Source organism: Thalassophryne amazonica, chromosome 10 (assembly GCF_902500255.1).
Source record: "Thalassophryne amazonica chromosome 10, fThaAma1.1, whole genome shotgun sequence".
NCBI lineage: Eukaryota > Metazoa > Chordata > Actinopteri > Batrachoidiformes > Batrachoididae > Thalassophryne > Thalassophryne amazonica.
In genome coordinates this window covers 36306727-36320380 of record NC_047112.1, presented here as the reverse complement: position 1 = coordinate 36320380, position 13654 = coordinate 36306727, and the positions used below count along the sequence as shown (strand labels likewise).

At 45.4% G+C, this 13654-nt stretch overlaps 1 pseudogene; it reads left to right on the top strand.

The window, feature by feature from the left end:
* Positions 1 to 4703: 4703 nt before the first annotated feature.
* Positions 4704 to 11004, top strand: LOC117518086 (annotated as a pseudogene).
* Positions 11005 to 13654: the final 2650 nt, after the last annotated feature.

Genomic DNA, 13654 nt, shown 5'->3' with positions numbered 1-13654 from the left:
CACCTCCACTATGAACTGGCGAGTAGGGTCAGGCTGCACCAGAACTGGTGCAGACGAAAACCGGCGTTTCAACTCCCTAAACACGGCTTCGCACCGATCCGACCAAGTGAAGGGGACTTTAGTGGAGGTCAGGGCAGTCAGGGGGCTAACAACCTGACTGTACCCTTTAATGAACCTCCGATAGAAATTTGCAAAGCCGAGGAACTGTTGCAGCTTCCTACGGCTTGTTGGTTGGGGCCAATCTCTCACCGCCGCAACCTTGGCCGGATCCGGGGCGACGGAGTTGGAGGAGATGATGAACCCCAGGAAGGACAAAGAAGTGCGGTGGAACTCACACTTCTCGCCCTTCACAAACAACCGGTTTTCTAGTAACCGCTGCAGGACCTGATGTACATGCTGGACATGAGACTCAGGGTCCGGAGAAAAGATGAGTATATCATCCAGATATACGAAGACAAACCGGTGCAGGAAGTCCCGCAAAACGTCATTAACCAATGCTTGGAACGTCGCAGGGGCGTTAGTGAGACCGAACGGCATGACCAGGTACTCAAAATGACCTAACGGGGTGTTAAATGCCGTCTTCCATTCGTCTCCCCTCTGGATCCGAACCAGGTGGTACGCATTCCTAAGATCAAGTTTGGTGAACATTTTGGCTCCATGCAGGGGCGTGAACACCGAATCTAACAGGGGCAACGGATATCGATTGCGCACCGTAATCTCGTTCAGCCCTCTGTAGTCAATGCATGGACGGAGTCCGCCGTCTTTTTTACCCACAAAAAAGAAACCCGCACCCATCGGGGAGGTGGAGTTCCGAATCAACCCGGCGGCTAAGGAGTCCCGGATGTAGGTCTCCATCGATTCGCGTTCCGGACGTGAGAGGTTGTACAATCTACTGGACGGGTACTCAGCGCCCGGAATCAAATCGATGGCACAATCGTACGGTCGGTGCGGGGGAAGAGTGAGTGCCAGATCTTTGCTGAAGACGTCAGAAAGATCGTGGTACACCTCGGGCACCACCGTCAGATTGGGGGGGACTGTGACCTCCTCTTTAGCTGTAATTCCGGGTGGAACCGAGGATCCAAGACACTCCCGGTGGCAGGTTCGCTCCACTGCGTCACCACCCCAGACGGCCAATCAATCCGGGGATTGTGCTTCACCATCCATGGAAATCCCAGAATCACTCGGGAGGTAGAAGGTGTTACATAAAACACAATCTCCTCCCTGTGATTCCCAGACACAACCAAGGTTACTGGCTGTGTCTGATGTGTAATCAACGGGAGTAGAGTGCCATCTAGTGCTCGTACATTCAATGGTGAAGGCAGGGCCACCAGAGGAAGCCCTACTTCCCTAGCCCATCTGCTATCCAGCAGATTCCCTTCTGACCCCGTGTCTACCAGTGCTGGGGCATGAAGGGTTAAATCTCCATACAGGACTGTTACTGGGATTCATGCTGATTTATGGGTTTTCTCTGTGTAAATATTATGACCCACCCTTAACCCAGTTCCTAAGGATGGGCGTTGGAGTTTGATCGTTTGGGGCAGTCTTTTAACATGTGTGGAGAGAGGGACGGCTTGAGCCCGACCACGCCCCCCGGCCTGCTCCCGACGGTGTTCACTCAACCGGTTGTCTAAGCGTATAACCAAACTGACAAGCCCATCGAAGTCTTGCGGTTCGTCCTTAGCCAATAAATGCTCCTTCAGTACTGGAGACAGTCCGCTTATGAAGGCGGCGCGGAGCGCAACATCATTCCAGCTGGACCTCGCAGCCGCAATGCGGAAGTCGACTGCATAATCAGCTGCGCTTCGGCGCCCCTGTCTCATTGACAGCAGCATGCTCGAGGCGGTCTCGCCTCTGTTGGGATGATCAAACACCTGTTTGAATTCCCGTACAAACCCAGCGTATGACGTCAGGAGCCACGAATTCTGTTCCCAAAGCGCCGTAGCCCAAGCGCGTGCCTCACCTCGAAGCAAATTAATCACATAAGCCACCCGGCTGGCATCTGATGCGTACATAACTGGACGCTGTGAAAAAACGAGCGAACACTGCATTAGGAAGTCTGCGCACGTTTCGACACAGCCTCCGTACGGTTCTGGAGGGCTTATGTAAGCTTCAGGGGACGGTGGGGGGGTTTGTTGAACGGCCAGTGGAACGTCTGTACGTGGCCCAGAGCCAGCAGGAGGAGTCACTGCAGCAGCGCTCGAGTCGCGCGCTTCCACTCTGGCGGTGAGAGCCTCCACCCTCCGATTGAGGACTGCATTTTGCTCGGTTACCACATTTAACTGAGCAGTGAAAGCGGTAAGGATTTGCTGCAGATCACTTACCACGCCTCCTGCTGACGCCTGCGCTCCTTGTTCTCCCATTGGCTGTTCAAGCTGTGGTTGACGCCCCTCGGGATCCATGACAAATGGCCGAGAAATCCTGTTGGGAAAGGGTCGTAACACGAACCCGCAACAGGGGGCGCAAAAGAACGGACAATGGATAAGACAAAGAGTAACAATTTAATGTTGTGAATCGCACAACTAAATACAGATACAGATAGTGCCAATTGTACACAAGGTGACGTGCGGGCAGGCTCGAAGATAGGAGACCTCTGGCGATCTGAGAGCCGAGACCCACACAGCTTCCACCACCAACGGCCTGAAGAACACCGGAGCCGCCAAGTCCTGAGTCCCCAGGTGGTCACCGTCTTCTGTTGCAGACCCTGGTACTGCTGGCAGAAGATGACAAAACAGTTAAGGTGAGTGTGTATCCACACACCCAGTAATCCTTGGAACTAGTTCCTTCGGGAGAGAGAACCTCCACCTCCAATAAAGAACAAACGTGCAGCTCCTGTCAGTCGCTTCCTTAGGAGGAGTGAGAGGCGAGGACGTCGCTGACTCTCACTGTATACCACTCCAGCAGGGACTGAGACGCAGGAACACGGCTGCAAAGCAGAATAATAATGATAATAATATCGTTAGATACAGCAGAGAAGATTACCTTTGACCGTAGTAGATTTCTCGGCGAGGAGGTGGAGTAATGATCCGGCTTTTGTAGAGCTGCAGGTGATTGGTGACAGCTGGTGTAAATGAGTGACAGCTGTCACTCTCTGTCTCGGCGCCCTCTCATGCTTGAAGCCCGCACTCCAAGCAGGGCGCCGACTGGTGGTGGTGGGCCAGCAGTACCTCCTCTTCAGCGGCCCACACAACAACGGGTACTAGACTGGCCTGCCTGCAGTCCAGACCTGTTGTCCATTGAAAATGTGTGGCGCATTATGAAGCGCAAAATATGACAACAGAGACCCCGGACTGTTGAACAACTGAAGTCGTGCATCAAGCAAGAATAGGAAAGAATTCCACCTACAAAGCTTCAACAGTTAGTGTCCTCAGTTCCCAAACACTTATTGAGTGTTGTTAGAAGGAAAGGTGACGTAACACAGTGGTAAACATACCACTGTCCCAGCTTTTTTTTTAAATGTGTTGCAGGCATCCATTTCAAAATGAGCAAATATTTGCACAAAAACAATAAAGTTTATCAGTTTGAACATTAAATATCTTGTCTTTGTGGTGTATTCAACTGAATATAGGTTGAAGAGGATTTGCAAATCATTCAATCAATCAATCAATTTTTTTATATAGCGCCAAATCACAACAAACAGTTGCCCCAAGGCGCTTTATATTGTAAGGCAAGGCCATACAATAATTATGTAAAACCCCGACGGTCAAAAACGACCCCCTGTGAGCAAGCACTTGGCTACAGTGGGAAGGAAAAAACTCCCTTTTAACAGGAAGAAAACCTCCAGCAGAACCAGGCTCAGGGAGGGGCAGTCTTCTGCTGGGACTGGTTGGGGCTGAGGGAGAGCACCAGGAAAAAGACATGCTGTGGAGGGGAGCAGAGATCATTGTATTCTGTTTTTATTTACATTTTACACCATGTCCCAACTTCATTGGAATTGGGGTTGTTGTACAGCAGCTCTGCAGGAGCATCCCCCAATTTAATTGTACCCCCCCCCCCCCCCCGACCCTACATTGGAGTATGCTGGTATAGAAATGGAATGAATGTATGTGAGAGTGTGAATGAGTTTGTCTGTGTGCATGCGTCAGCCCTGTGACAAACTGGCATTCTGACCAGGGTGTACTTTGAGGGTCACTTTGAGAGCTTGATCACAGACCTCTTATGTCCAGATTGTTTTTTTTTTTTAGGGGGGGGTCCATATTTTGTGCAATTTCATTTTTTGCTCTTTGGCTTTGTTACACATTTTGTTGCCCTGAGGACGACGGGTTCTTTGTATTCCACAAACCCCTTTAAGTTTTTATTCTTTTGGGGGCTACAGCTGCATAACTGTTTTCAAAAGCTTGAGTTAAGCTGTCAAAATGGGGAATTCTCAGGTGATGTCATCCAAATAAATAATGCAAAAGCGCATTCCTATGAGCTGATTTCTTTTTCTACTTTCAGTTCCTAGTGTGCCATTTAGTGATTTAATTTTTGTAGTGTAAATTTGTGGTGTTGCAGGCAGCAGCCCCCTGTGATGTGGAGATATTTGAGTGAATGAACGCTTGGATGGATGTGAAAGAGGAGCGGATGTTCCTCTGGGAGAGAAGCGCCTCCCCTTCCATCGCGCCGCTGCTCGCTGCTCTCACTGTTCACCGCAACTCTCACGGTTGCGCCGCTCTTTTTTCTCTGCCAGAAGATCTTCGATGTTTCACCTTTGGGTCGCTTTCGAGGAATAAAATAAAATAAAAACCTGATCAGTTTGCGAAGCTTTGTTACTTGGCAGTGTGGGGAGAAGAAACGACATGAGGAAACGCGGAGTAAAGCTTCCAAAGTGGCTGAAGGACTGAATAAGGTCGGTCAGTGTGGCATTTAAACCCGTTTAATTGGTCATTCTTTGAAAATATATTTAATGAAAGAGGTACTTTCAGTTCCCTTTTGGTGTTTCGCAAGTGTGTACTGCGCGTAAATAAAACCCAAAAAAGAGGCAATAATTAAGTTTGATTTGAATGCAAGTTATGTTTCCTTGGAATATTATGTTTCACTCATTGTGTTTGCTTTTTAGAATCAGCAGTTGTGTCGGACTTTATTGCCTGAGTGTGGTTGTTATCTTTGGGCAAAGTACAGATGCCAGTAGCTCATGCGTAAAACAAAAGGAGTGCGGTGCGTAAAGTCCAGCTGTTGCAGTTTTGCGCATGCAGACGCGCTGATTGTGTCTCCTGCACGTTTCCCCACTATATATACCCGGATATGATGATTATAACGTGTAGATTGTTTTCTTATAAAGTAAATAACGTTAATATTTTGATTGGTTGTACCTGCCACAGTCTGATCCCATTTCCTTCTGGCTGCAAACAGAATTGGGTTTCAGACCTTAACCCCCCCTCCCTGTCCACCTCACCCTGCAGGTTCCTCACTCCACAGCACACCATAGCATTTGGAAGCACAGTTGCTATGGCCAAGTGGCTTAAAGACTACCTGAGCTTTGGCAGCAGGAAGGTGCCTCCACAGCCCACCCACACCAGACTACACAGAGAGCGAGATCCTCAAGGCGTACCGCCTCCAGAGGGACCTAGACTTCGAGGATCCCTATGACGACTCGGAAAAACGATTGAGAAGTGAGCCTGGGACTTCTGAGCCCGCCACCCCTGTGTATGGATCCCCCCATGAAGTCCTCTAGCCTGGACATGAAATCTCCCAAACACAGACTAATCAAAGTAGACTCACAGGAGCTGGGGCGCACCAAGATCCTCCTCAGTGCCATCTCTTTAGAGGACCAGCAAGAGCCTGTAAGAGCCTCAGTCTCTTTCTTTCAACAGGAACAGGTGATAAAAAAGTGAAGATTTTTACGTTTGTTGTGTAGTGCAACGGGTGAGGAGAATAAACACTATTCCATTTACCTCTGATTCCGCTTTCAGTCACCAGGACAGTTTTATTGAGCCATAAGAATATCACTGATAAATGTGTCACCGGAATGCATTGTTTACACATATCATTAGGTCCAAGCGCCACCAGAATTTGCAACTCAAGATGGAAAAAAGAATTATTGACGACTTAAGCACATCTCTGAGTCAGAGGAGCATCACAGTCCCACGAGTTTATGTCTTCCCATAAATAATAAATAGGGTTTGGTTTTGCAAGCTGAGCAAGACCCCCATTTGAGCACATGTTGGGGCCATATACAGCAAACCATGTGCCAATACAAGTGTGCACAGGGGGGGTATAATTCATGTTCCATTTCTGCTGGTGTCACCTGGATTGCAGTACATCTGTGCATGTTCAGCTGCAGAAAACACGATTAAAATATTAATGCTCATGAAGTAATTGAAGTCAAGGAAACATCTTAGATTGCACCTTTAAGAAGAAATTGACTGCACATTGATTTATCTAAGTTAAGGTGAGTGTTTTTGTTTTATGCTTTCCATCATGAAGTCTCCACTCATAAAAAAGTGCAAAAGTTATGACGCATATTGAGTCTCAAGTCAATTCAGCATCTCTCTTCTCTGCTCAATCCTCCAGCACTCATTAATTTCCCAGACTCTGTGGGAACATCCGCACTCCAATTAACATTGCAGATTCATGTGCATCAATAACCTGTTACAGAATCAACATGGGATTAGGATTTAATTTTGTGAAGGTGAGTGTACGTTTAGCAAAATTTGAGAAACGCGCCTTGCAGCAGCTATTTTCTTGACACATACTGTATGAAGACAGCACCTTTTGTCAAGGCTGAATACATTTTTAGGTATGTGCTTGTGTGTGTGCACGTGTGGTTCTGTCACTATGTCGCTGTCACTCTGCCAACTGACTAGTGTTTCCATCCTGTTCCTGTATGAGGGAACAAATGCTCCAAATCATCCAAATAACCAGCTTGGACTTTATTCTTTGGCTTTAAAACATTTCTTTTCATGGGGCAAAATAATATCAGAAATAGCGCTCTTGTCAAAAGCTCCAAAATTGAACTGCAGCTCTGAGCCTTTTGGAATACTACTATAATATTTGCCTTTTGATTCACAATCACAGTGGAATAATTACATCTGAAAAACAAAATCAGTTATGATTAATATTCTCCAAAAAAAAAAAAAAAAAAAAAAAATCTCTGTAACCAAACATTATATGCCAATCAGTCAGGATGTGATGGCTTGTAGAAGCTCTCCAACACTGATGAGCTATTGTCTGGGCAGCGCTGCTTTCTAATTGTAAAGGAGAGAAAAAGTCATGGAGTGTGTTTGTCACACTTGCATGAATGTTGAACAGGACGGAAGTCAAAGTCATCTTTCCTTCATCAGTGCCTCTTTGCACGTGCCTGCCAGACCACCGGTTTCGCTGTCCTAGTAACAGGTCTTGGATGGCAAAAAATATAGATGAGTGAGCGAGTGAGTGAGTCCATCCCATACAGATTGTGTAGATTATAACTCACAAACAACAAAATGCTAGCATCTTATAACTTAAAAGAGCATATAATGAGGACATGAGTATTTATAGCTCATAAAAGATAAATGAACTTGGTGTACCAAATTGATTCAAGAGCAAATTTGTATTGCCTAATATCCCATAGGGATGCTGACACCTGCTGGGATGCTTAGTGGGAAGTGTCTGGATTCAGGGAGCATACCGTTAGTTATTATGGAGGGTTAGTGGACGCTGGATAACTTGTCAAAATTATGAACAGCTGTGGGTTAAACCTTACATTTAGCTTCTCTGCTTCTTGGGCATGCATTCCGCACAGCTCCGAAGCTAGCAAAAACAGTGAGAAACTTTGGCAAACTCTAGACAAGAAAATAGGAAACAGGAAAATAAATCTTGAATTAAACTATAGATAGAATGTGTGGCTTGGGATATGGCAAATGATATGGAGTATTTCAAAAACTGTTTCAAACACCATATCAAGAGGACAACATCAATAGTTTGAGCAGATTCAAGACAAAATATACAGCAGAATGGGAAAAGTAAAACCAGAAATTAAACAAGAGACAGAACGTTGGCTGGGGATAGTGTCACAACTTTTTGCTGGTTCAAAAAATTAGTGCTAATAACTCAAAGCATTGCTCCGGACTCTTTCAAAACTTGTTTTAAACACTTTTCTGGACTCCATCCATGTCAAAAGAAAGACACCACACAAGGGAATGAAATGTCATATTTAAAGGCTGCAGTCAGTGCAGGGTCTGCATGTGCACTAGTTTGTTAATACACTTAGACTTTATTGTCACTCAGATTGTATCCATATCATTTACATTAGAATGGAATTTCATTGCAACTGTCCTGAAAATAATTGTGCAAACAGCAGTTCTATATACAGATTAAACAATAATAAATAAAATATAAAATAAGCAATGGATATATACATATAACAAATATGTACATAGTCAGAAAATGCTGGAGATGTAGTTATTTTGTTTGCCAGACACCACAAGTTCAGGTTGTGTGTCAATATTATTTATTTCTTTTGTCAGTAAGTGTGCACTTTGTCCTTTAGGTGGTGCCATCTGCTCCGCTGGCAGGGGACACTGATTATTCAGACCCATTTGATGCTCGATTGGCCCACCGGACAGAACCAAATCTTGGGCCTGTTCCATGTGAGAACAATGGCTACAATGGAACCATATGAGGCTCAGAGGGTCATAACAAGGTGAGTGAACCTACAGCATCCATCATTCAGCATCTTATCAGAAATAAGGCTGGTTTGTATTATAGATAACAGACTCTGCGTTTTGCAACAGGCTTCACAAGCACCTTGACAGGCATGTGTGTTTATGTTATAGTCACTGTACATGTTAAAAGATGTCATTGTGTTCCAAAATAGAAGGTTGTCTGGTCCTAACCTGTATCTATCACAGCCCCAAATTCAGATCGTAATATCCAGTAGTTTTTACAGTTACTTGCAGAAATATTGCAGACGCACTGACTGACCGACTACCTCCCTTAATCCCATATTTGCACTAGTAATCACAGGAAAAACTTTGTGCTGCTGCACCTTTGTGTCATCCTGAGGAACATTTGGAGCCAGATATAAGGCTGTTTCCTTTCACACTTCAGCACTGCCATGCACGATAGTGGTACATTCCAGCATCAGAAACCTGGAGTGGAAACAGTTTTTGCACAGTTTGCAGAGCATTGCACATCATGCCTTCTGGTAGAATCACATATCATTAAAGTAAGCAATTAGTCTCTTCTGAGACATTCCAATTTCTCAAATGAAGGAGGGAGAAAATGATTTCCTTCTTACCAAACCTGTGGCAATCGCTTGTTTGGTTAGTGACTTACTTGCTGCCCGCAGCAAAGAAATGAAGTTTGTCCCCGACATAAAAGCATATTTTCCAGATGACACTGAATCAGTGTTGCAACCTGGCACACAGCAAGATTCAGAGTAATCTCGTTTTATTGTCATTCAGTGAAAAACATCACAAATGTTGTCACAGAACAAAATATCGATGCACTGCACGAATAAATAAAAACACAGAATAAAAGTTCAAGGTGTGTGATGATGATAGATAGGGTTTTAAAAAATACTATTTATTATAACTGTATCTGTATATACACAACATACAATAGATAAATAAAGGACATGGGATATTGCACATATGAAGATGCTACAAGGATAAAATTTGCTACCACTGTCTTGTATATCCTACATTCTATATTGCACAGTTCTCTCTATTGATTTGTACCCAACCCTCTGGGGTATACGATGGCTAAGACCAAGCTTTACTAAATTATATTTAACTTTTGAATGATATGAGATAGGGGTGGTGGCCAAGTATTTAATGCGCTTGGTTTCAATGCAGAAGGTTCCAGGTTCAAATCCCACCCCTGCCACATTTCTCCATGTAATGTGGAGTTGCGTCAGGAAGGGCATCCGGCGTAAAACCTATGCCAATTCAACATGCAGATCCAACTCGGATTTGCTGTGGCGACCCCGAGTGCAACAAGGGAGCAGCCGAAGGGACTTCGTTTTTACTTTTGAATGATATGACATAGAGACTTACTTTTTTTTGCTGAAACGTTAACTCCGCTGACTTTCGAGCCAGCCCTCGGCTATCTTTGTACTCCTCATAAAAGCTGTGTGATGACGTGCGCAATGTGAGTGTCCATCGGAATTAGTTCACCGTCACATGGTTTTCCAAAATCCAATTGTAGGGCAGATTTACCTCACGTGAAAAGCCAAAGATTGTTTTCAGGAGTGATGTGGTACTAGTTGGCCCGTTTGAATAGCCCCTGGGTGCTCCAATGAGCACATCTATTAGTATATACGCAGTGCACCCTGCACCATTACGCACAATGATCAGTGAAAAGCAGGAGCACACGGAGAGCCTCTGATGACAATCTCACATGCTCAACAAAGAGTGTGTACTATCAGGATTGCTCCACTAGTTTGCATGTGAATGTTACTGGATAACTCTGTTGCTTTCTCCTGCATAAAGCACTGTTTATCATATCATGGACAACAAAATGCATAGAGCCATTTGTATATATTGTTCAAAATTGCATTGTGTTTATTGTTGAACCTTTTGTTGTTCAGTCTTTTCACACAAGATGTCAAATTACCTTTATAAAGTGTCAAAACAGTTGTTTATATAGTTTGCTGTGGTTTTGAATAAATGTGTGTGGAAAATTTATTTTTTGCTTTATTTTTTCCTTGCCTATTTTGATTGTAAACCTTTATTACACTTATAAAACACAACAAAAACATATATAGTCTGAAAGCACAGGTTGTCCTGAAAAAAAAAGAGATATAAACTTGATTGTGGGATGCAGGGAGAGCTGTTAACAGCAATATAAAACATTATCCAGGCGAGTGAACTGTCCAAAAAAGTGCCCTCGGACCCCAGAGTGTTAACTGTCTTCTGGTGGTTGGGTAAAAAGCTGTCCCTGAATCTGCATGTTTTGCACCTCAGGCTATGGTACTGTCACTTGAGGGGAGGAGGGAAAACAGATTGTTTAAAGGACATGAAGTTGTCCCCGATTGTCCTTCTTGCCCTGGACAAGCAGCGCTGTTCTGCCAGTTCACTAATGGTTGGCAGTCTGGCCCAGTAATTTCTCTGCTGCCCTCAAAACCTTCCCCAGTGCTTTCCTCTCTGCAAGGCTACAACTTTCATGCCACAGAGATATACTACTGGTTAGTACACTCTCTATTGTTCCTCTTTAGAAGGAGGTGAGGACAGTCGGGCTCAGAGGACATGCATGTATGCATACAGCAGTGTATGTCATTATCATGTATAATTCAGTTTGTACTTGTTGCTGTAGCAAGCAGAAAAAGGTTGAAATATTTCCATCATAGTACCTTTGAAAACAATGCAGCACCCAATTTACCATCTGCCACAAACTGATAAAATGTGAACGCAATATTGAGATTGTTTGTCTGGGATTTACAAAGAATACAATGACCTAAATCAGCTATCCTGACCATTTGCTGAACCAACAGTGGTGATGATCAGGTCTAAATAGGATGCCCTAAATGCAGTGGTGGGTACAGCTAACCAAAAAGTTAGCTTTGATAACCATTAATCAGATAACTGAAAAGTTATCTTTTATGACGATAAACCGATAAACTGCTAAAAAAATGTATCTTTATTACAGATGACAATAACTATTAGTATTGATTTGGACACGGCCACATCAGCTTCGGCTTCTGATAAACCAGTTTCACTTTAAGCACGCAGGGGCTGCTGGGTAAATTCAAGGATCACAAACACAAAGAATGCACGAAAAATGAATAAATAAAAAAATAAAACCCCAAACGATGTCATCATCTTTCAAAAGCAGTAAAACACAGTATTAGAAGTCACAATTTACTGTATCTCGGTATTAGATGTTGTGTGGGCCGCCAGAAGAGGAGGTACTGCTGGCCCACCACCAGAGGGCGCCCTGCCTGAAGTGCGGGCTTCAGGCACGAGAGGGCGCTGCCGCCACGGACACAGCCGGAAGTGACAGCTGTTACTCATTACTTCCTGACAGCTGTCACTCATTCTTCATCACCTCACTCCATAACACCCAGACGTCTTCTCCACCTCATCGCTGAGATATCGTACTTCATTGAAGGTAATATCCTCAGCCGTTTTGTGTTACAATATACTGTATATTGTGAGTGTTTGCAGGAGTACCGGTTCCTCTATCTGTGGAAGCTGAGTGAGTGCAGGACGGCACTCTTTTCTCCTGAGGAATCACTGCGGTACTCATCACATATTGAGTGAGAGGTGGAGGTGGCATTCCCACCGTTGTTGTTACTGGGTGTACACACACCCACACTTGACTGTCTTTGTTCTCACCAGCAGTACCAGATCCGACAGTCGGAGAGGGTGATCACCTGGGAATTCGGGACTTGGCGGCTCCAGTATTCACCAGGTTCGGTGGTGGCAGAAATCGTGTGGTTCCGGCCCTTCTCAGGACAGACGTCTTCTATCCTCGAGCCTGCCCACACGTCACCTTTGTGGATTGACTGTAATCATATTCTGAGATTGTCTGTATATTCGTTGTGCACATTTCACAACATTAAATTGTCACTTTTTGGCTCATCTATTGACCGTTCATTTGCGCCCCCTGTTGTGGGTCCGTGTCACTACACTTTCACAACAGGATATCTCGGCCAGCGTCATGGACTCCGAGGGGCGTCACCCGGCTGTTGAACGACCAATGGAGAGCAGGGAGCGCAGGCGTCTGCAGGAGGCGTGATTGGTGAGCTGCAGCACATTCTCACCGCCTTTACGGCTCGGTTGGATCAAATGACTGAGCAAAACATCTTCCTGAACTGCAGGGTGGAAGCTCTCTCCGCGCAGATGGCGGCGAGCGCTCAGGGCGCTGCTGCAGCTCGTCCTCCTGCCGACCCTGTGCAGGATATGAACGTTCCAGTGGTGGTTCAACAACCCCTCCCACCATCCCCTGAAGCATACATAAGCCCTCCTGAGCCGTACGGAGGTTGTGTGGAGACGTGCGCGGACTTTCTTATGCAGTGTTCGCTCGTCTTCGCACAACGTCCCGTCATGTACGCGTCAGATGCTAGTAAAACAGCTTATGTGATTGCTCTGCTTCGGGGTAAAGCACGCGCCTGGGCTACGGCGCTCTGGGAACAGAACTCACGATTGTTATCAGCATACACTGGGTTTGTGGGGGAGTTCAGAACAGTGTTTGATCACCCTAACAGAGGAGAGACCGCTTCAACTGTGCTGCTGTCAATGAGACAGGGACGCGAGAGCGCAGCCGCTTATGCAGTCAACTTCCGCATCGCGGCTGCGAGGTCCGGCTAGAGAATTGTTTAGTCACTAGCCAATAGCATTCTGCCTCTCAGTAGGGGGGTCTGGTTAGGTTTCAAACTCCAGCTTTTTGGGCTTTAGTATTCTACAAGAGTCAAGACAGAAGTCAGACTACCAGAGCAAGAATTTAGCTGAGGAAGCTTCTGCAATTTGAAGCGAAACGTCCTCGCGTCAAGCAACCAGTCCAGCGAAGATTCAAGCTTCTCTACTATGGAAACCCAACAACTGGAACGAGCCTTCACAGAAACAAATTCTGCACTTACAACACGTGGCTCATAGTAAAAGAGTACGGGTGTGGGAAGGGTCGTAACACGACCCGCAACAGGGGGCGCAAAAGACGGCAATGGATAAGAAAAGAGTAACTTTAATGTTGTGAATCGCAACAAATAAATACAGATACAGATAGTGCCAATTGTACACAAGGTGATGTGCGGGCA